The following is a 25,198-nucleotide window of genomic DNA, read 5'->3' on the forward strand; positions in this document are numbered from 1 at the left end:
TCCCCATAGACCATTGGGAGTGGCACTGTTAGAAAGTGTGACTTTGTTGGACTTTGTGCCTTGTTGAATAAAGTGTGTCACTAGGGTCTGTGCTTTGAGGTCTTGGAAGTTCAAACCAGGCCTAGTGGCTCATAGTCACTTCCTGCTGCCTGCAGATCCAGATATACAACTCTCAGCTGCATCTCCACCACCACGTCTGCCTAAATGCCACCATACTTCCTGCCATGATGATAGTGGACTAAACCTCTGAGCTGTAAGCCAGCCTCAGTTAAATGTTTTCCTTTCTAGGAATTGCTGCCCTCATGATGTCACCTCAGAGTAGTAGAAACCCTAACTAAGACATCAGGAGTTTGGTCACAGCAATGCTGAACTAACACAGTCTCCAAGGGGGTTAAAGAGATTTCTTTTAAGTCTTATTTAAAAAAAAATATTCTTGTAAGCTATTCTGAGAGTTAATTCAAAATACACTGAAGGACTAAAATTCAAAGAAGTGCTGCAAACATCTAGAGGGATTATACGGGTAAAATAGAAAAAGAAATTTTAGGATCCTGAAACCATGAATTCGAAAAAAAGTCATAAATTGGATTGATGAAAATTAAAAACTTTTTCTCCTCAAAACTTGCCATTAAAGGAAGAGGAAAAATTGTATTTCTATAACTTGCAAAGCATACATAAGAACACTTGACATCACTAGACATTGGGGAAATGCAAATTACAAACTCAAGGAGAACCATTAGCATAACATGCTACAATTTAAAAGATGAACAACATCAATTTTGCCAAGAATAAGGAACAAATAGAACTTTCATGCACTTCTGGATAAAGGATAAAGTGACATGTCATTGAGGGAAAACTTTGGACAGTTTTTTATAAAGTTTACCATGCATATTTAATATTCCATTCCAGCATACTTATATGGATAAATTATCCTATATGAATAAATTGTCCAGACAAAGACACATAAGAAAACTTACAGGAACTTTAATCAGAATTACCTAAATTGGAAGCACACAAAAACCTTCATTAAGGACTCTATGCAACAGACTACCACTCAACAATAAACAGAAATGAATACTGCTAACGACAGAAACCAAAGAGTCAAAGAAGACAGACAAAGTACATGTCACATGCTAATTTGTTGGAAAGAAGAATGAAGGAACTTTCAGTGAGAAGGCCTGTGTCTTGATTGGAGTAGAAATCACATGGGTGTATGAAGCTGCCAAAATTCATATCTCTAGATATTAGAAGGCACAATTGTTGTTTACATTTGTGGCCACAGCTCAATAGAATAAGTTTGAAGTTTGCCTGCTGTGCTCCAATCCCCTGTATTAAATCCCAGCACTGAAAACACACACACACACACACACACACACACACACACACACACACACACACACCACACACACACACACACACAGAGAGAGAGAGAGAGAGAGAGAGAGAGAGAGAGAGAGAGAGAGAGAGAGATTTATCTCAGTACTACTTTTTAACTCTCTTTATCACAGCACTGTCTTCTTCATGGACAGGGTCTCCTGCTTGAATATATCCTTTTTTGAACCAATAATTCTTCATTTTGTCTTCAGGCTATGGGGTTAAGCAGCACAGTGAGCAAGGTGTTTTGTTTTTGTTCTTTTCTTTAATTTGTATTATAAAATAAAGAATGCCTGACAATAAGATGGTAGGTAATTTTCTTTTCAAAATGCGTTTATTTATGATGGGAGGAAGAGAGGAGGAGGCAGAGAAAGAGAAGTTGAATACACACACATATGCCGGTGCTTACATGCAAGTGTGGCCAGAGGGTTCGTGAGTGTCTGCCTCTCTCACTTTCTACGTCTTCCTTTACGTTAAGGTTTCTCCCTGAACCTGGGGGTCACGCTTTCTCATCTCCACCATCAGTCACTGTGCTACAGCAATACCCATCTATGCTGCTTCCTCAGAGCCAGGCTCGCGGTGCTCCATGAAACACAAGTTTTGTGACATACGGATCAGAACTCTGGTCCTCATGATTTCATACCACGTGATTCCACAGCAAGTTCTCCTAACTGGTGAGTCATTTCTCTAGTCTCAAGCCTATTTTTTGTGTAGAATAGGAAAATACTTTCTTCTTTTTCTTCAGCTTGGCACTTTCTTTCTCTCTCTCTTTCTTTTAAAACTTAGTAACTAAGTCTTTTTAAAAGAAGAATGCACTGGTATGTTTTGTGTAGGAATACTCTCCAGCTGTGATCTAGAGAAACTGTGATAATTTGGAGTCAGAATTTGGTGTCCTTATCATGTCAACTCTCCATGGTGGTTAAATCTCACTAATTGAAGAGAGTTCAGTAAATTTGACTACCTAAAGGGTTTGGAGAAAACTGGAGGCTTCCTGGGGTGACCAGTAAGGAAGGTGATTGCGAGCCCTGGAGTCTATTGATCCTTGATGAGGGGTAATGCCAAAATCAGCAGGCCTTGCCAAGATGAGGTGGCTACACACTGTAATTCTCCTCAAACTTTTTTTTTTTTGCAAAATAATCGGGAGAGATTTCAAAGTTATACAAATCTGAAAGGCTCTTGATATAGTTCAAGGGGAATAAATGCAAAAAGAACTAAATTACTTGTTATTGAGTAGAAATGACAATGCCTATTAAGAAGATGCCCCATGTTGTTCTGTGGCATGGTACACATTGCAGCACTAGACATATCATAACTACATGTGAAGATATTCACAAGCATTCTAAAACTGTGCCACAGTATAAGACATGAAGGAGAACCAGTTTACCTACAGATAACAGAATTGCTAAGGATCTGTTTTTGGCTGATGGGTTAAGTAGTCTAGATTTCAAACAATTTTAGAAATACTAACATACCCGTGTGGTACATTAGAGAGAAGGCAAGGGGGTAATGGTATCCAATTAAGAAAATACTGCTTTTTCTTTGTTTGTTTTTGACATAAACTGTCTCAACCACATCACTCCTTGGAAATTTAAAGGATAACAAGTTTATTATGGCTCACAGTTCAAGTGCACAATCCATCACAGCAAGGAGGACAGGCAACAAAAGCCTGAAACAACTGGTTATATCACATCCTTAGTGAGGAAGCAGAGGGCAATGACTGCATGTTGCATCTCGGACACCTATCTACATTTCCATAGTCCAGAATGTCATCCAGAAAATGGTGCTCTCACAGTAGGAAAGTCTGCCCCCCTCAATTAATCTAACCAAGGTAATCCCACACAAGCATGCCTGTTGACCACCTATATTCTATAAAGCTGATAGTTAATCCTGGTCATCACAGTTCTCAGGAAAGATTTACATCCTCTGTTGTTAACTGTAGGCAGAGGTTGTATTTCAAAATGTACCCAATGTCCTCCTTTCTGATCATGTTAAAGAGGAATGTTCACAAGATACTTCAACAAATAAAAGCAGATGAACTGCTCTGGGAGCAGAGCTGCCTTTGCCTGAAGTACATATCTAAGTAACTATTTAGTCATGACAGAGAGAAACAAAATTTTGATTTGTAAAATTCATTTACTCATATTTAAATTTGAGCAGAATTTATTATAACCATTGGGTGTAACATTTTATTTTAAAGATTCGAGTAGTCACAAATTTCAGTTTTTCAAACCAGAAAACCAAACACAGACATCTTAAGAGGTAAAGTGAAAATATTTGAATTGTTTAAGAAAGCAAATTACAGGTTCACCCAAAATTCTACTGTGCCATGTATTATTCACTTTCCATTTTTCTCTTACTAACTGCAGAATGAAGTGTCTGGCCTCAGGTTTGGCACACACTGTAGTCCTGCGTGTCCACTTGCATGAAAACACAAAAGGACCTTTAAAGATAAATTAACACCCAGGAGATTGAGTGATCATGCACTCATTTCTTTGTTCACTCAAAGGTGATAACTTTGCCAGGAGTGGGACCAATTATCTGTGGAGATCTGAACTAATGGTCAGTATTTTCTAACTTACTTCTGTAATCCTTAGGCCATGCTGTAAAATGGCTACTCCATCACATCCCGACAGGTCCAGCTTTGAAGACCCTTGCAGTCAAATGCATTGGTGGATAAACTTCTCAGGATGAAGAAAAGTCAAGGTACTTCTTATGAGGTTTTCCTAATGAGTGTCCTAAGGATTTTTGTTGTTGTTGCTATTGTTTGGTTGGGTGGGCTGGGTTATTTTTCTTAGCCAATTTGAAGGCTATTGTTCTGTCCTGCAAGGTCACTCTTTGATAGCAGAGAACTGGCTTACCATGAAAAGAAGAAACAGCATAGCAGTTGCTTAAAATGGACCACAGCTCTTTCCAGAAGGTTCCTGATATTCCAAGATCAATCCCACTGATTTTTTTAAAAAATTAGCTTGCATCAAAGTCACCTGAAAGATGGATAAATGCCAACTCTGTAGTTATTTTCCAAGAGTTTCTTTTCCAGAGTCTCAGGAGGACATGGACATTTTGACACTTTTAATAGATGTTCAATTGCCATTGGTGTTACTTATGTGTGACCACACCTTAAGAAATCCCACTCAATTTATAGGACCCTGCAGCTCTATAACAAAACTTAAGAGCTGTCAACATATCAGTTAGTTATAGGACTTGCTTTGTTTGGCTTCATTTTTATTTTCCCTTTTTTTCCTAACCTGTAGTGTTGGTCGCATTCCTGTTGAGGATTCTTGTAAGAGGCTTTCATACCTCTTTACATCTGTCAGTCTTGGAAACCTAAGTAGCAGGGGGAAATTTAGACATTGTGGCTCTCTTAAAATAACGGAAACAATTATAACAATATTATGTAATATCTAATTATTACAGTTCCATACACTAATAGGTACCATTCATTGGCAATTGCTTCCATTTTTGGTTCATGAGTTTTTGGCAGTTGGAGACAGTAACTTCCTAAAGTTTTGTGGAAGATTTGGTGATAATAACACAGCCTTAAAATCCCTATCTTGTGTATCAAGGAATAGTCATTAAACAAAGTCAAATACATAATAGATATATCCCATATGGTAACAGCTGTCATCAACTAACACCAGAATGAAAACCAAGAAACTGAATGACAGGAACCCTTTAAAATATAGAGAAAATGAACAATGAAGTTAAGAAAAAGAAATTAATCCTAATTGTGTACAACTGAAGTTCTCAATAAATAAAAACTGTTACATGTTATTTCTTCTAAATAAATAGTAGATTAAAAGTAGACAGGCTGGGGAGAATGGCACAGAATGAAATACGCTGGAGGGGCAGAGCACGAAAAGAGAAAATATTTAACAAAATAAGATCAGTTTTAGGTGATGAAAATCTAAATGGCATAAAATATAAATGCCACATTCTGATTTATTCATCGAGGAAAAGACGGGGATTTTTTTAAAAAATGAGACTACAAGGTTACATTTGAGAGTCAGTATAGAATCAACCAACCCTGATATTTGCTTCCCATGGCTTAATCTATTTAAAAGTAGTGGCTTGAATTATAATCTTAAACTATTATAAGATGTTCACTTAAGAATGAGAGGTTAAATTTATAGTACTTTTCCAAACTTCAGTAGATAATAAATTGAACAAGATTTGATCAAAAGAAGAAAATGTCAACTCATCTATCACTAGACAGGGTATAAAAAGTTGTTTATAGAAAACTGCTCTTGTTTGAATTCGTGAATGACACACCTACCTACTAACGGTTGAATCTAAGCTGCAAGTTTCATAACAGTAAAATAAGCAATCTTATAAAGTTCTGGGATATTTTAAATTTTGATGATTTTTTTCCAAAAATTTCTATACTACTGACACATGGTAACAGAGACAATTTATTTGAACTAATTTGCTGTCACTAGTCACAACTGGTATATTATTGATATTAGTGGTAAATTAGTTATCTGTTTCCAGTTGTTGTAGTAACAAAGTGCTATAATCTTGAAACAACTCTGATTTATTATTTATTTCTTCCTACATTATCTATTCAGAGAGACCCTGGGCATTTCACATCTTACAAAACAGAAAAACCTATGCAAGTTAGAAGTCTATCACGTATCTTGCTGAACTGAAAAGCAATCTGTTGGCAGAAGTAGATTCATTTTCTGAGGTTTTGGATGTTGAATTTGTCAGCTTGTTCTTTCTAAAACCAAGAGGCCACTGACATTTTGGGGATCCTCCAAAGCCCACTCAAATCTCCCTGACCATTTCTGTCATCATTTCCCTCTTCTACCCGACTAACCACTTAGAAAGACCTTTATGAGTTCATTGATCCCATATCAGTTATCAAGAATCATCTTCCCATCTCAAGGTCCTTAACTGAATCACCCTGTAAAATCTCTTTTGCTTTCAGTACAATAAAATTGCCTCTCAACCTCTTCAGCAGATTGGTGTCAGGGCTGCTGTGAATACCAAGATCAAGAAATGTCCGCCTGTTATAGAAAATTGTTGAAGTACTTGCATATATGCTCATTCTCTTGCGTATAACAGCAACTAGCTGATTTATAATATCTGATTAATTATTAATGCTACAAGCTTGTTACACTGTTCATGGAGTAATGACAGAAAAAAAATCTGTACATTTTCAGGAGAGACAAAACTTTTAGAAATATTCTCCACCCATAGTTGCACACATCTGAATATGCAGAGCCCACATACATGAAGATCCAACCGCAAACACCAATTTCAGAGAATGGAGTAGCAAAGCTTTAGTAGCCACTGCTCCACCTACCACAGGGTTACTCCACACTCTTCAGTCATTCGCTGCTCTAGTTTAGGTTTCTCTCAAACATGCAGAGAACAAATACAGTTATCTAGGCCACATACATTCCTAACACAGCCCCAACCAGCCGTTCTAGCATTCACATTTGCTCTCACTCATGTTCACACGCTTGCTCTCATCTGTGTGAGCACATTATGTACTCTCAGTGAACAGCTGTCTCTTTGCTTAGATTTTGTAACTCATAGATTTGTTTTCTTTTGAAAGCAATACACCCTATTAAAAATGCAAGTTAAGGCATATATGCCAAGCTATGTGTTGTAAAACTAACTACATATATTTTGATGGCTTACAAATCACAACAATTTTATTTTTGTTTCATAAATATTTATCCAATAGTTAATATTAATCCATTCAGTATGGATTTGCCAAAAAGGGATGAAACAAAGAACAAGTTAAAGGGGTTTCTGCAGATGTATCTCACATGGTATCTACAGAAAGGAACACATGTATATGTTTTATGGTTTCCTACTTACACAATATCTTTCTAACCACAGAAATTTGCCTATAACATATAGCAAAACCAAAAATGAGAAAATCAATAATAAGTTTATCAAATATTATATGAAAATGAAAAAGAGAATTAAAAGATAGGCAGGTACCATTTCATTTAAAAGTTAATTCATTCTGTAACCTGATTATACAAATCGATTCTTTTAATTAGGGCAGATTGATGAAATCTAAGCATCCAGAATAGCAACTCAGGAAAAATTATATCTAATTAATGCATCTCATAGCACCTTCCATAGTTCTCTGTGATGTTGATTTCTTTGTGTGAAAAATTACTCATAAATAACTCATATGAAAAAATAGCCATTCATTGATATAGTGGCAAGATATACATGGTAGAAATATTCAAAAATATCAACAAAAGAAAGCAATTTTGTTAATACTTCAGAATAATATTTGTGATCCTGAACAAAAAATATAAAAGCATACTGCTCTTACACTTGGCAAATGCTTACTTTTATTTCTAAGATTAAAAAAAATAAGCTAAGTATTTTAAATTATCCACAATTAAATTATAATCTATAATCGCTCACCATTAAGTAAAACATATGCTAATTAGAAATTCTAAGCTAATTGCAGGCTGTCAGATACATATGTATAATAAAAATTTCTTATTTTCATAATAGTCTATAATTACATGTTTCACAATAGACTAATGGAGTTTCAGGAACCATTACATTGTGTGATGCTCCTTCTTACTAAACAACACGATATATAATTCAGGAAGAGCTATTTTCTTCTTTGTGCTATTGGAAATGAATTAGTGCTAAATAAAATTCAGGTTCACAAAACTATAATCAGCTTGCATTAATAATTAGAGGAAATTCAGGGCGGCCTCTCTTCAGAGCGATTTTTATTTTTCTGTGTTCATGATAAAGGACTGAATCATGGACACATCTCTATCACAGTCAAAACACGAAGACATGTCAATATATCAAATATGTTGGCAAAATAATAAATTATTTATTTAAATAAATAATGTCGAAATTTCCCCAAAGACACCAATACTAATTCTTAGCTTTATTTCTATATTTGCTCTTAAACAGAACTAATACAAGTGAAAGAAAGAATATTATGGAATAATAAAATAACTTTGAGTGTATGATGGTTTGTCACCTGTCAATTCTTTCTATTTCTCAATCTTTTGGATACTTACAGGGGATTATCTTGATTATGGTAGGAAGCATGTGGCATTATTTCTCATGCTGAGATCCTTGGCTACATAAAATGATGCTATTGTGTGTGTGTGTGTGTGTGTGTGTGTGTGTGTGTTTGTGTGAATGTAACAATAATTAGTCCTAGAAGAGACCATGAATTTGAAAAAGAGAGAAGGGGTATTTGGGATGAAATGGTTTAGAGAAAAGACAGAAAGGTGGAAAATGATAAAATTATATTAAACTCAATAAAAAATAACTTATTTTAAGGAAAAAGAGAGTTGAACAGATTCATTTGTTGTGCATGCCCCACATATGATGTATTAGAACCTCAGAGTGTAAGCCAACGTGAACTATTTTTTGTTGGTTAGTTCTTTGTCAATTTGGCACACATCAGAGTCATCTGAACCAAAGAAACTGCAGCAGAGAAAGTGCCCCACCACATTGACCTGTGGGACATTTTCGTGATTGGTGAATGATGTAGAAGGGTCCAGAACACCACAGATGAGGCTCTCCACGAGAAAGCAAAGTGTAAGAAAGCATACTGCGCCAGTCAGGTGGAACCAACCCGCCAGCAGCAGCACTCCGTCGTGGTCTCTGCTTCAGTTCCTGCCTCCCTGTTCCGTATTTGCCTTCCTGCCCTGTCTTCCCTTCAAGATGGATAACAAGCACAAGCTGAAATAGTCTCTTTCCTCCCCATATTGCTTTTAGTCTTGGTATTTATCAATGCAATAGAAACCTAACAAGTGCACCTTCCTTTCTTGCATAGCTTTTGTTGAGGTATTTATTTAGCAATGGATACTTAACTAATCATGATACCATAATTATCTTTGAATTGGATAGCTTTACCTTTATATCAGGGGCAATGGAACAGTACAACTGAGATTTAGTTCACTGACTTTGTTAATGATTAAAATTATCTTTCATTAAAATATACATTCATATTTAAGAATAAAAAAACAGTCCCTTTGGTACTGACATATTGGATCCAATTAACAATTCTGTGAAAATATGTTGGCATTTCTTTAAAACGATGCCAAATAGAAAACACTAGCTATTTGCTGACATGAAGTAGGGGAGAAAGTTAAGAAAAGAGGAAGATGTTCAAAAACCGATCTCAGAGTCTCTAAGACTATCTTAGAAGTTAGCTAACTTCCTAAGAGGAAGGCAGGAACAGGGAAAGAGAAAGCAGCTACTTGATAAGATTTAAGCCAAGATCTTGGCTTTGCAGGTAACATTGAAGTATAGGTATATTCTAGATGTATCCAAATAGTTTTCTTAAACAATATTTATATATTCTTCTTTTAGACAATCTTAAGATATTTGATACTTCTGGTAAAGCACTCATTTCTTTCCTGTATTTCTAACATAAAACAGTCCTTTTTCCAAACCACCTGGGAACCATCAAACTTTCCCCTGGATTCTGGGAAATTTTAATACCACCATCCAAGAATAAGACCACTATCACAATTTTTAAGCCAAACTTGAAGCAAGCTTTATTAAATACTGGCCAGGACTGTGGATACTGGCCAGGTTCCTACCCAGGAGTCCCAGAGTATGACACCAAATTATATTAACTAGAGCTGTATAAAGGCAAAATCCACACGGCTATGTACTGCCTCTCTTTGTTCAACCAGGGGCAAGTGTGTATCCTCACGTATCTCCTGCCTCCACTGCCTCCTATTAAGCACACGTCCTTTGTAGCTGATGCAATCACGCTTGTTTACAAAAGTGAGAACACTGGATTTGTTATCTTACACAAACAGCTGGTAGGCTTCCAGGAAGTTATCCAACCTTGGGCAAGTGAGGATAGAAGCATTTCTGTTTTATAGGTGTCTTAATCACAGTCATTTAAAAATTGAATTCAAACATACCTTTAAATTGATTCCCCCCTTAAGTTACACACTGACTCTGTGGTGAGTACCTGTTCATAGTGACATCTAATAGTCATCTGTTTAATGCCGCCCCAAAGGAAATTCATGTATCTAGTTAAGGCACTAATGTTGCAAGAGTCAACAGTAATTAGCTGAAATGGAAAAACCAAAGGCCCTGTGATGACTGACATCAGATTTACTATCCAGAAGGAACCCGAAATTGAGAATGAGAATAAGTCACTGGTCTCATCTCAGGTCCCCATTTTTGCAATTTCTTTAAGTATAGGCAAATCATCTCTAATTGTTTCTGAGTGGTTTGCACAAAAATAACTATTTTCTATTAATAAACCACACAATAACCTCCTTGCTCTGTGTACCCCAGGTTGAGTGTCCTATCACAGTATAGAACTATTTCAGCTAACGAATCCACCTTTGATACATCTGAGTCTGTGTAGTTTTAACAGGTCCCTTTCCTAGTATGCCAGTAGGCTGTATATGTAACAATTTGTCCACTTTGCCAGGCAATGTATTTTTGACCTAACATTCCAACCTTTTGTTAACGATAAGGGGAACCATACTCTCCTCTGTAACTACTTCCTACTGAAATGAGGACACTGTTGTCATGGCATAGGAAGGCTGGAATGCTAAGAGTGGATTCAGGCAATGGGGTTCTTCAGAACCGGCTGAAGAGAGAGGGAGCAATCACATCTGCTGGACTGGTTCACGTTAGCTTTCAGCAAGTTCAGGACTCAAAGTCATTTGGAGCATTTGTCATCTACAGCTGATGGCTGGATGGAGTCTGTCAGCTGAGGGAAATTCTGTTGGGACAGATACAGACTAGGGACAGAAGTTAAAGTTAAGAAACTTAAAGGAAAATTTTACATTTGGAGCTTTCAGGCAAAATTTACATTTGAAACCCATGGTCCTAGTAGGGAGGGAAGGGAGGATTCTCAAGACCAGGGAAGAGAGAGAGATCCCACCCTCAGGAATAGGCAGGTGGGGAAACTCATGTTGTTGATTCAAAGGAATAATTATCTGGAAGCCATTTAACCTGTGAAAGGTGGACCCAAGTCTTATCATTCCTTCACCTCCCTGAAGCTTTCATGAATGTTTTAGTTTACAAAAAGAGATAAAAGCTTTGGATACATTAGCATTACCACTGTTTGTAGTCTGTACTGAAACCCATATTGTAGAAAAAGCAGCTAACAGGTATCTGCAAAACAGCTGGAATAGGCTCATGCTTTCAAGCCATAGCAAAAGCCATGACTTTGGGTTAAAAAGCATAAACATTGTTTTCTCTATCCAGAGGGCAGATATATTGGAAGAAGATGTCTTTAGCCTGGACACTAGTCTTGCAAATCTAGATAAGGTTTATATCTTGTCAAAAGTTTTAGGCAGCTAAATGAAACTAGTAGTCTAGTTTAGTTTAGTTTAGTTTGCTATTTTGCTTTGCTTTCCTTTTCCTGTCTCAAAATCTGGTGGATCACGTGACATAGAGGAGAGAAAAGACTTAAGTAAGCATACTTAGGTCTAGAGAAGGAAGAGCCATAACCTGGTTAGAGCCACTCTTCAATAAAGTAGAATGACATGAAACAAGTTTAATATTATTCACATCCAAAAGATATTTGAATCCCTGCTAAGCTGAATTCAATAATCCAACGGCCAGAAAGTTTGGAGACAAGAAAAAAAAATCTGATCCCTGATCATCTAAACAGCCATAGTAAGCAGCATAGTGGCGGTGGCCAGTGGTGGCAGAGACAGTAAAGACAAAACCAACAAACCCAGAACACAGAAAGCTCACCCACTCAAAGGAGACCAGTCAGAAACAAAATATTCAGTGGCCAGCTTCATTCATATATTCAGCTGAGTCTGACCAATTTCCATCTCAGTCCCCAAGTTTGAAATACCAGAAAACACAGACCTGTTCACACACATAAAACACACAGACAAATCTTTATGGCATTTAACTGGATTTAACCAACTTTCATCTCAGCTCCCAGTATCTAAACAACCAAAACCAGGTGGGTGGTACAACATCTCACTTTTTACCCCAATAGAAGAATACAGGTCCCATCAAGCCCTCCTTGTCCCAGATCGGGATCCCAACAGAAACAGATGTCACAGAAAATTACTATAACTTACTAGTGGAGGCCTCCACAGACCTTGCTGCTTTTCTTAGAGTGGCAGTTCACTCTGATAGTCCATGAAGCCAAAAGGATGCCTGAGAACCTAGGAATGTCTCAAGGTGCACATCCCCTGAGGCAGTCCTTCAGCCCAGGAGTCCTGGAGCCAAAATTCAGCTTTAGAATTTGGGCGAGTGGTTTGATCTCACTGGGGGCCTGCCGAAAAATGTTAATCTCACAGGGAAAGAACAGGAGCCATTACCCTAATTTTTGAGCCAAATCTGGAGCAAACTTTATAAAATACTGGCAAGGACCATGGAAACTGGCCAGGTCCATTCTTACGATTCCCAGAGTATGGCACTAAATTACTGTAGACAAGGCTTTATAAGGGCAAAACCCAAAAGGCTGCGCACTTCCCACCTTCATCCAATGAGTGTCAAGCGTACATACCAACGTACTTCTTGTCTATGTTCTTGCTGCCTATGTGTGATCCAGCACACATCCAGAATAACTAGTTCAATCTTGTTTGTTTACACAGGTGAAAACACTGGGCTTGTTAACTTACGTGAACAGCCCGCAGCCTTCCAGGAAGTTATCTGCCTTGGGCAAGTAAGGCTTGAAAATTAGAGGCATTTTTGTTTTGTAGATCTCTTAAACACAGTGATTTAAACTTAAAGCATGAATTTAGCCATCACAGCTCCTGTCCCCCAGAGACTTGTCAGTTCAAATAGGATAAGTTTCAGAAAGCAGACTTATTAACACATGTACTCTGAAATAAAGAAAAAGAAAGAAAAAAGAAAAAGAAATGAAAATCCACCCATCCATACACACCTACCAACTCACACATGTGCACCCCTACACAAGCGAGAAAAAAAATAGTTTACTCTACTTAACTGAAGCAAGAAATGCCTAGTCCTATGAAGGAGCCTGAGAATTAGGTCATTAATAGGGACTCCACTGAAGAAAGGCCTGCCATCCTGGTGTCCCCTGCACGGTAATAGAATTCATTAGAAACAAGTGATTGTCTTCTTGTTGGGCCTTGACAGGCTGTCCTCAGATATCAACCCAAAACTCTCTCTCTTGTTCATCATTATCAATAAAAATATCTGATCGTTTTTTCTTCTGGTGCAGATGGTAAACTAACAGGAGAGAGTACAGCCTGTCAAAATGACAGTGTACATGGATCCTTCTTATCTTGATGTCTTTGGGAGGACAGCTAATCTGAAATTTACAAAAGAAGGAACTCCTTATCAGTGTTTCTTCATCAATAAGTGACAGTGACAAGCCCAACTTGTAACTAATTGCCTATTTCCAAAGCGATGTTAAAATGTAATGCAAAACATCCACAAGCTCCACGGACAGGCAACTGCCTTTACTTCTAATAAAGGTACATTATTTAGAATTGATAAAATGAGAAAATACTACTGCCATCGCAAGAGTAGAAAAGTATATATGAATTTATGTGAAATCATGACTGTATAATGTGTGAAATACACCGACTGTATATTTACAGTGAAAATGTATGATATGTGATGGTAAATAGTATAAACATGGGTTATCAATAAAGGAGACTTTTCCTCAGCCATTAGTAGATTTGCTTTGGCTTATCAATCCTAAAATTTTCATTCATATATTCTTTACTTTTATTCTTTATTTTCATTTCTAGGTGAGTAAAGGTAGAGGCAGTGTCATATTGTGTACTGAGTATCTTACGTTCCATGTCATAAATAATATAGGTACCTAGTAATTGAGTTTCACTAAGGAATTGAAGAGGAAGACAAAGTCAGTGAACACAAGTCCCATCTTCAGTCTCTCAACTGTTCCTCCTTTCTCCTTTCTAGACTGTTTCTTAAATTGTAACATGCATTTATGAGTTGAGAATAGAGATGCCTGAATCAAAATTAATTGATTGCACATGCCCTATAATAAGTGGTTAAGGAGCATTGTCTTAGCTATTTGTCAGCATTTTTAACACAGAACCAACCATGTACTCTTTCCTGATCTTTGGGACCAGTTCTTAAGTTTATGATGTAGAGGCAAAATTATTCACAATTATCTAGATAACAGCTCTGAGTGATCACAGTCATTCAGATGTTGGTTTGGTTTCAGGTTGGAATTAATCTGGATTATTTGACTCATAGCAATTATGATATAATTACAGTAAAGTGTGTTTAATTTCCTTGTATCTCATTTTCCTCAACTGAAAAGTAAACATAGTAGAATATACCTCAGGTTTCTGGAAAAAAAATAAGAGAAATATTCCACACAAGGCTCTTGCAACACTGATCAGCGAGTGTCAGTTTTCAATAAATTATAGCTATCTTTACGGTTGATGATTATTAATGACTCAGACTCATTCTTCAAAATGGACAATACCAATCAGCTAAGCCTAATTAATGCTACTTTCAAAGATGAAAAAGCAAGATTTTCTACTGCCATTTGATTTTTCCACAAGTGTGAAAAATGATCATCTTAATGTCTGTAAAGTCACACAAACTCTTTAAGTTCCTGGCTGAATTTTACTCACACAAATTGATACTTCAGTTTGGAAGGCATGCCCTTGAAATGTGTAGCCTCAAAAACAAAACTACTTAGGAAGAGCTGGGCTTGGTTTTGATAATTCTCTTTTATGCAGGAAGGGATGGAGCAAAAGAATATATTACTGATTTTTATACAGAGATCCAAGTTTTGAATTTTGAGTGCTCTGGCTCTACACTTAACACAATATTGGTAGATATTTCTAAATTTATTTGCTAGATATCTTTGTAAATAAAAAATTGTGTATTCTTCTTTGTGAGTGAATTTAAAAGTAAGCAGGTTTTCTTGATCTTTTTCCTCCCTCCTGCATTCTCCAACATATACCAAAAGAAGGTACCAAGAGTATTGCTTGATTGTCTGTCAGATACACCACTAAGTAAGAGATAAAAAAGATCAATGAGTCTCAAACTTCATGATACACCAAAATACTAACCTTATTAGTCATTCAAAGAGTATATAAATCATATGGCTAAATCAGATTTAAACAAATCATCTTACCAAGAATTAACTTCTACAGCAATTCAAGGACATGAGCTGTCAAGAGATTCAGACAAGAAAGATCAGACATTCATGACTATTCCCAAGTCTTATTTTGAGTCAGTATAATAGATGAACTCATAATGAAGTCCACAGTGCTCTTTTATCTAGTTAACATGAGGAAACTTTTATTGTGAAATAATCCTGTGATGATTTGAAGGAGAATTGCCTCTGTGGTACTTTCAATAAAAGTGGCCCCACAGGCCCACAGGGAGTGGCACTATTCGAGGAAGTGACTTCATTAAGGTAAGTATGGCACTATTAAAGGAAATGTGTCACTGGGCTTTGAGTTTTCAGAAGCTCAAACTAGGCCTAATGGCTCACTGTCTATTCCTGTCACCTACAGATTCAGAAGTAGAAATATTGGCTCCTCCTCTGGCACCATGTCTGCCTGCTTGCTGCCATGTTTCCCACCATGATGATAATGAACTAAACCTCTGAACTGTAAGCTGGCTCTAGTTAAATGTTTTCCTTTATAAGAGTTAACATGGTCATGGTCTCTCTTCACAACCATAAAAATCTTAACTAAAACAGCCCCCAGAAGCTAATATTAATACTTGGCCCCTGGTTGATGGAATCTGGGGGGAAGGGTTAGGTAGTATAGACTTGTTGGAGCAGGTGTTACTCTGGGGAGAGGCTTTGTGTTTCAAAAGTCCACACAAATCCCAGTTAGCTTCTTCTTTCTCTCTGAACCAAATCTGAGGATATGGATGTAAACTATCAGCACCATGCCTGCTATGCTCACTGTCATGCTGAACCTTCTGAAAACATGAACCCTAATAAAGTCTTTCATTTATAACTTGTCTTGGTCATGGTGTTTCTTCACCGCAATAGAAAAGTAACTTAGACAATCCCACTTAATATCTTAAAGATACAGAGCTAATGTGAGATTCACTAGCGAGCTATGCCTCATGGATTCTAAGTTTATGAAGTCATTCATTCACCTAGGAAAAGTGTCACTTTTGGGCACATTGAAGTAGAAATGATAGTTTAGACCCAGCTATCAGTGCTGCCAGCTTAGCAGCACCTTCATTGAAATGTTCTCAGTCATCCGCCATTGACTGGGTCATTCTTCAGCCAGCTTCTCAGGAAGGGTATCCATTGCTCCATCTGCTCCTCTATGGACTATAATCTCAAGAAGCACTATACCAAATTTTAATTGGTATTTTTTATTCCTTGGCAAAGTGATGCATGTATATAAAACATTTGGTTATTCTTCACACTACCGTCTCTCATTCTTCCTTCTGCTACTGAACCCTTCCTTCCGACTCATAAATTTTCCTCCTATTTTCATATCTTTTGTTATTATTGATGTTTTGAGGAATTTTATTTCTTTATCATTTATTTGTGATTCACTGAGTTTAATTAGTCACTTGAATGATAACAAGCCATGTTTACTGAAGCATAGACAATTTAATTTAATTATCAATTTAAGATATAAGAACTAGCTAGAAATACACTTAAGCTATTGGCCAAACATTATTGCAATTAATATAGTTTCTGTGTGATTATTTTAGGTCTTGGTATCTGGGAATAAAAGAGCAGTCTCTGCCTACAGAAAGCACCTGAACGACTGGGGCTAACCCACATGACAAGCTACACACTTTGTATCTGGGTGTTTGAATATCCACTCGAGGTTAGGAAAAAAGTAGCTGAGAGCATGCCTGACACTCAGGACCCCAGCCTGGGAAAGCAGCCTGATTGGATCTGATAGGCATGCATAGGCAGGAGAGCATCGCGGATTCCCACTACCATACACAGAGATATTGTCAGGCCATGTGGTGTGCTGCATGGTGCCACCCAGAGTTCAGATGGTGAGGAGAGCTCCCTCCCAGTGGTCCCAGAGCTGGCAGTGAATTCCTTTGCCATGTTAAAAGGCCAAGAGAGGTGGAGCCAGCATCCAGGACTGCAGCAACCACAATGTTTACCATTTTAAAATGTATTTTGTCAGAAAAAGATTTCAGGTACACGATAGGACAGATTCAGACATAAAAGACCTCTAAATGAGAGAAAGTGTGTTTTTAAAAAAATGTATGCTAGGCACACACCTTTAATCCCAGCACTCAGCAGGCAGAGGTAGGTAGACTCTGTGAGTTTGAGGCCAGCCTGGTCTACAGGAGTTAATTTCAGGACAGACTCCAAAGCTACAGAGAAACCCTGTCTTGAAAAACCAAAAAAAAAAAAAAAGTATGTAGACTTAGGAGAGAGAGAAAAAGAACATAGACAGTTATAAAAGGAAATAAATGGGGTTTTTTGAAGTAAATTCTTTAAAGAGACATAAAAGAGACAGAGCACAGTCATAAATTAAAGGAGTATAGAAAAGTAAGCTACGTAAAGATGGAATATACACCAAGAGTCTGGATTATGTATATTATTGTGTTTTGCTTTTTAATTTTTTGACTTCAGAGCTATTTGATTTTTGGGGCTGCTAAGCTAAACAAACATATATGTTTTAAAGGTATCAAAATTTGACTTCAAAATTTGGATCTAAGGATATGTTGTTTTGGAAAAGAGGTTCTGCTTTTGCTTCCACAGAAGATGAGAACCTGTGGATTCCTTCCAGGCTAATGTGTTTTGATGGACCAAGATCCCCTCGAAAGGTCTCTATAAAGCCCCTAAAATACTTTGTCCAACAAAAAGTAGGAATTAGTTTTGTAAGAACTACACCCAAACTTTCAAATGTTGTTTATAAATGTTGTTTACATTTAAGGGGGATATGGTATAAAGATGAATACTTTCCGTTGATATGAATCTTGGTTTATTGATACAAATTTAAGGTCAATTTTGTTATATGTATATTTCTGCTCTTTATTAAGGTATTGCGTTTGTGTAGCTCATTTACAAATATAATATATAATTAAGAAATATAATTATAATTATATAATATAATTATTACAGAAATATAATACAATTATAACTAGGCTTTCTAAATATACAGAGACATATTTCAGGTAGATAGATATTCTTCAAATATTTCAAAGACTAAGAGAATACAATACTTAAAATAGGACTTTTCGTGACAATGAGACACATCTGCTCCTGGCAGCACCTATCTACTTCAATAGGAAGATGGGCATCAAAGAGGCTACATGAGGAGTGGAAACTGTTCTTGCCTAGATTGCTTGATGATATGCTGTATAAACTAGACATGCAGGACCTGTAGTGAGGAGCTGCGGGCAGGCCTGCTTTTCATCCTGCCCTGCTCCCGCATGGCTAGCTTAGCCCCAGAAATAATAACACACAAATTGTATTCATTTAAACACTGCCTGGCCCATTATATCTAGAGAGTTAGTTACTGGCTAACTCTCACATCTTGATTAACCCATTTCTAATAATCTGTGTAGCACCATGAGGTGGTGGCTTACCGGAAAAGATTCAGCATGTCTGACCTGGTGGCTGGCTCCATGGCGTCTGCCTCACTTCCCTTCTTCCCAGCATTCTGTTCTGTTTAGTCCGCCTACCTAATTTTCTGTCCTATCAGAGGGCCAAGGCAGTCTCTTTATTAACCAATGAAAATAACACATAAGAGAAGGCCCATCTCCATCAAGGACCCACAGAAAAATGACTGCTGAAATTGCTTAAAGAAATGAAGCAATCCTTCAGGGTTCTTTATGACAGAGTCTGCCAGACATTCTGCAGGACACAGAAGAAACTGATTGACAAACTGCCAAATTAGGTGGAACTGTCTTTGAATTTTCCTACTTCATGGAAAAGTCCACCAGACACTATGGGCCTAAAGGCTGAAGATGGATGCCTCAATGTTACAGAAGAACTTTGGGTGACTATCCAAGCAGTGAGATATCTCTGTCAATTCTAGAGTTTTGGAAGTTGCTTATAATTCACTTCCTGTTAACTTAGGCAATATATCCTTCTGGGATCTTTGATGAAGTTGAAGAATAGATAGTTATATTTATAGTTTTCCTTTGTTATGATAAAAGATAAAATAGATTTAAATATTGTTACTGTAATTCTTGCTTGATATCTGTTTTTTTGTATGTAATCATTTATGTTAAAGTTAAAACCTTCCTTTTATTTAGGAAGGTTTTAGACAGAAAAGGAGATGTGGTGTGCAATTCTCCTCTGTATACTGTGAATACCATTGGTTAATAAAGAATCTGCTTTGGGCCTATGATAGTGCAGAGTAGAACAAGACAGGAATTCCAAGCTGGGATAGAGTAGAAAAGAAGGTGGAGACAGGGAGAGGCCATGTAGTTGCCACAAGTGACAGACACACCAGAACCTTGCCAGTAAACCACTAGCCTTGTAGTAAAATATAAAATAATAGAAATTGGTTAATTTAAAATGTAAGAGCTAGCTAGAAATACACTTAAGCTATTGGTCAAACAGTATTGTAAATAATATAGTCTCTGTATGATTATTTTGGGTCTGGGCAGCTGGGAATGTATGAGCAGTTTTCCTCTATATGCCTGGTTATATTCTACCCTGTCATAGGCCAAAGCATCTTCTTTATTAACCAATGGTAATGAAACATATTCAGAGCATACAAAGGGGAATCCCAAACTAAACCAATTAATCCCTGAGCAGACAATCTTCTCCCTCTGAAAACCCTACCCCTAAAATCCCTGTATAAGCCCCTCTGCCTGTTCAGTTACTGACTATCTTTTTCCACCCTGGCAAAGGCAACCACTCTCCTAGACTTCTCCTTCCAAAATAAATCTCTTTCTTAAAAGAGTTTTGGGTGAAGATCTTTTTTCACCAGTGTGGAGCAGAATTGTTGTCAAGATGTTCCTTTGGAGGAAAGGGACTGAGCAGGGAAAAAAAAAACAGAAAAATACTGAAGAATCAACCAGCCCTTGGAATTCTCCTGTATTTGTTGTTTAAAAAAATCTGGTAAATGAAGAATGGTAACAGATCTAAAAGCTGTCAACAAGGTAATTCAACCTGTAGGTCCACTACAATCTGGAATTCTTTTGCCTTCTCATTACCAAAAGAATGGCCTCTTATAATTATCAATTTGAAAGATTGTTTCTTCACTATATCTTTATATGAAAATCATAGAGAAAAATTTGCCTTTACAGTGCCTACTTATAATAATTCTCAGCCTACAAGGAGATGCCAGTAGACCACCCTTCCACAGGGAATGCTCAATAGCCTCGCACTATGCTAATACTTTGTAAGTTAGCCTTTGGAAATAATACATAAAAAAATTCCTAAATCTATAATTTACCATTACATGGACGACATTTTCCATCTGATTCAAATATAGATACTTTAGAAAGAATGTTTGAAGAAGTAAAGAAAGTTTTGCCAAAATGGGGATTATAAATTGCTCCTGAAAAAATACAAAGTGGATTTTCTGTCAATCACCTAGGTTATAAAATAGGTTTGCAGAAAATTGGAACATAAAAGTCACAAATTAGGAGAGCTTGCTTGAAGACTTTTAATGACTTTCAAAGATTGTTAGGAGACATTTCCAGTATATGACTGGCTGTTGGGATAACACCTGATCTAATAATTCAGTTAAACAGAACCTTAAATAGTGATAAAGACTTGAATAGTTCCAGAAAATTTACAGCTGAAGAAGAAAACGAATTGACAATTGTTGAAGAGAAATTACAGGAGGTACATGTGGATAGGGTGAATCCAAACCTTAATTGTATTCTTGTCATACTGCCTTCCAGAATTTCTCCTACAGGAATTTTAGTGCAGAGGGATGGTACTATACTAGAATGGGTCTTTTAACCACATAAACCAAGTAAAAAATTAAAAACTTATATGGAAAAAGTCTCTGAATTAATTATAAAAGGTAAATTGAGACTTTGTCAATTAGCAGGTATAGACCCAGCAGAAATTATAGTGCCTTTTACTGCTGATGAAATAAAAAAGTTATGGGAAGACAATGAACCATGGCAAAGATCTTCTGCTAATATTTTGGGAGAAATTAATAGGAATTATTTCAAAAGTGATAGACTTAAGCTTATAAAAAGAACTTTTTGGATTCTTCCCCCAATTGTATGTGATGCTCCAATAATTGGAGTCCATACATTTTATGCTGATGCAAGTAAATCAGAGAAGGTAGGTTACAAATCAGAAGAATTAAGTAAAGTGGGACAAATTCCTTATAATTCTATCCAAAACACAAAATTATATGCTATTCTCATGGTGCTAAGGGATGTTAAAGAACCTCTTAATATAGTTACTAATTCACAATATGCAGAAAGAGCTATTTTGCATATTTAAACCACTGAATTTATACCAGGTGACACAAGATGGACTTCATTATTCATACAAGTTTAAAATATAATTAGGAATAGGCTTTATCCCATACATATCTAATCCCATCAGGTCTGTCAGGTCCTCTAGCACAAGGTAATGCAGAAATTGATTGATTACTGATTGGAAGTGTGCTGAAAACATCAGAACTTCATAAGTGGCATCATGTCAATAGCAAAGGTTTAAAGAAAAAGTTTTCTATTACATGACAAGCTAAGGAGATTATAAAGAGTTGTCCTCCTTGCTCTTTCTATAACCAAACACAGCTACATACAGAGACTAACTCAAAGGGTACTCAAAGGAATGAAATCTGACAGATGGATATGTTCCACTTTACAGAATTTGGAAAATTAAAATATGTACAACACACTATTGACACTTATGCAGGTTTTCAGTGGGCAATTGCTTTGAACTCAGAAAAGCCTGATTTAGTAATCACATTTATTAGAAGTTATGGCCATCATGGGTATACTTGCACAAATAAGGACATATAGTGGTACAGCATATGTCTCTAAGAAAATGAAACAATTTTTGCTTATTATAATATAAAGCATATTAAAGGTATACCACATAATCCTATAGGACAGGCAGTTGTAGAAAGATCAAATCAAACAATAAAGAACATGCTAAACAAACAGAAAGGAATGGAAAATATCCCCAGAAATAGATTACATAATGCTTTATTAACCTTGAATTTTCTTAACGCTAACGAGAAAGGAACAAGAGCAGCAGAGAGACATTGGATAATAGAAAAGTCTACTGAATTAAATCAACCAGTGTATTTCAAGGATGTATTGACCTCTCAATGGAAGCCAGGAGATGCGCTACATTGGGGAAAGAGTTTTGCTCTTGTTTACACAGGAGAAGAAAAACTATGGATACCATCAAAATTAATAAAGATTCAGTTTGGAAAGGAGAAAGCTCTTGAGAAAGAGAAATGACAGCTCATCCAGAATAGTGACAACCATATAGGTAATAAGGAAATCATATAGGGTCAGAGCAGGGTTCTGCTCTTGTCTTTACAGGAAAATACACACATCTTCAAAAATTTAAGAGACCCAGGATGTTTGGATGCTGACAGAAGGAAAAATAACTATCTAATAAGGATCATCAAGAGAAAGGAATTTAACTTGTAAAGACAGGTATTCAAAATATAAACATGTGTGTGTGTGTGTGTGTGTGTGTGTGTGTGTGTGTGTGTGTGTATGAATATATAGAGCTGGTTTTGGAGTTGGACAATGGTTCTGTCCTTATCTAAATCCAAGCATGTTGCTAAAAGAAAAATTCAGACTTTCTGTCTCACACCAAAAGCTGTCTGGTATGGGAAAAAAGAAGAAATAATTTGTAAAAAAATTTACTTTTCTTCATACCTATTTTTGTCTCCACTCTATCTTTCAATAAATAAATATGCCTGTATATGTTATATAAAATTAATGTTTAAGTTTTCCACAATGAACAAAGTATTTTCCTGCAGTAATCATTGAAGTTTTCAGGAAGAAGATGGAGCCCCACAACAACAACTCCACTTGGTTGATATGACATCATGATGCTGATAGCACTACTAGAAAACCTGTTTGGGCTACCAGCTGCTCAAGATGGTTTCAACTGTGTTAGCTGAAATGGTGCACTTTTTTTTAGAATGTTCTGGCAAGAACTCAAAATAGAAACCTCAGAAAAACCCTACCGAATACTCAGAGACCATTTGCAGTTATAACAGACAGTAATCTTGAAACTTAACCATCATTCTACTTTCACAGGATCCCATAGAAAGATTGCTCCCATGCTCCCATGACAGCTGGAGGTAATTCTATAAGACGATGTCCCCTCTCCCAACAAAAATAGAGGAAATTGGATGGGATAATAGATTAGTGTGAGATTATTCACACTAATAATTATAATGAATAATTGAGTTAATACTTGTGAGCTATTATTTATAGGCAAGTTAAAACCTTCCTTTTTATTTAAACAAAAAAGGGGAACTGATGTAGGATTTCCCTTTGTAGCTGCAGGTATACCCTGACTTCCCAACAAGTTAGGGTACCTTTCCCTCCAGAGCTGTAGCACTTACAACATCAACAGTAGATCCTCTCCCAGGGCCACTTACAACATCAGCAGTAGATACTCTCCCAGGGCCTGTACATCTTGAGGCCTGTGCGTTTACCAGGTGTATGTTACAAAGTGTGTGTTGCCCTCTTGTGAGCGGGCCTTGAATCTAATCAAAAAGCAATTGAAATTCCCATTTTTCTAAATCAAAACAAAAGGCTTGGAAAAATGTCACAGGTGTAGAACCTAACAGAACGTTTGCAGATCAACTCCCAGCAATAAAATCCCAACCATGTCGCAGATTCAACAGCATATAAAATTTTAATCTTGCCAATTCTTCACAAAGTGCATAAATTCAATGAGATTTTTTTCAAAGAGCCATTTATTCATTAATGTGTCTCTAAAGTGACAAAATTCTAAAAGCTTTTCTTAGAAAGATGAAGAGGCAATAGCCCATGAGAGTAGGTCAGTGCACACATATGAGTTTCTCATTTCTCCATGGGTCCTTTAGAAACATCACTTAGTTCCAAGTTGAAGAATAGAGATTATTCAGATGGGTGCTGGAAATGATTCACTGTGATCTCCAGAATTCATTCTGTGGCACTAAGGAGAACATTGCATAGAAAACCTTAAGCACATGATACACTTTTTACAAATCAGAAAGGTCTCTACTGGGCAGATACACTTTAGAATACAAGTCTACCTCCAACTACTTTTCTGTCTCTCCTTCTACTTACTCGTCAAGCAGAGATGAGAGTAGAGCCTTAGGTGTTATGTCACCCTGAGGGAGTGTGACCTGAACACATGTTCATGGAACATCAGTGTCTTGTTATATTTCAGATACTCAAAGTTCTAAAAATACAGACTGGACAGTTATAAACAATATAAATTTATTTCTAGTACTTCTAGGGCTGATTAGGCTCCAGATGAAGGCACTGGATTGACAAGATGCTTTGATCCTTACAAGCTAGTTGCTGCATCATCAGGTAGACACAAATACACAAATGCCATGTCCTTACATAATAAAAAAAAAATGAAGAAGTGCGGCCAGGTTTTATTTTTGTTGTTGTTGTTGTGACAAATCATTTTATAGGGACACCAAATATCCTCTCATATTTTGAAGGCCAAATCTCTTAATATTTAATTAAGATTATGTTTCAACATAAATTATGGAAATGACAAAAACATTCAAATCATAACATCCACTACAACTATTGTCCTAAATAGAATTTCTCTGAAGACTACATTTGAAACACTAAGATCAATGGGATGGGTCCTCAGAGATGACTCCTCCATTAAAGCATCTCCTGCTCTTGTAGAAGACCTGTTTGCTTCCAAGCACTCATAAAGACAGTGGATAACCACTGTCTCTAACTCCAACTCCAAGTGATCTGATGCTCTTTTCTGACTGTCACCGGTACTCATTCACATGTGACATACATTTATCAGACAAATAGATAT

The sequence above is a fragment of the Myodes glareolus genome, chromosome 11 (assembly GCF_982192425.1).
Source record: "Myodes glareolus chromosome 11, mMyoGla1.1, whole genome shotgun sequence".
Lineage (NCBI taxonomy): Eukaryota > Metazoa > Chordata > Mammalia > Rodentia > Cricetidae > Myodes > Myodes glareolus.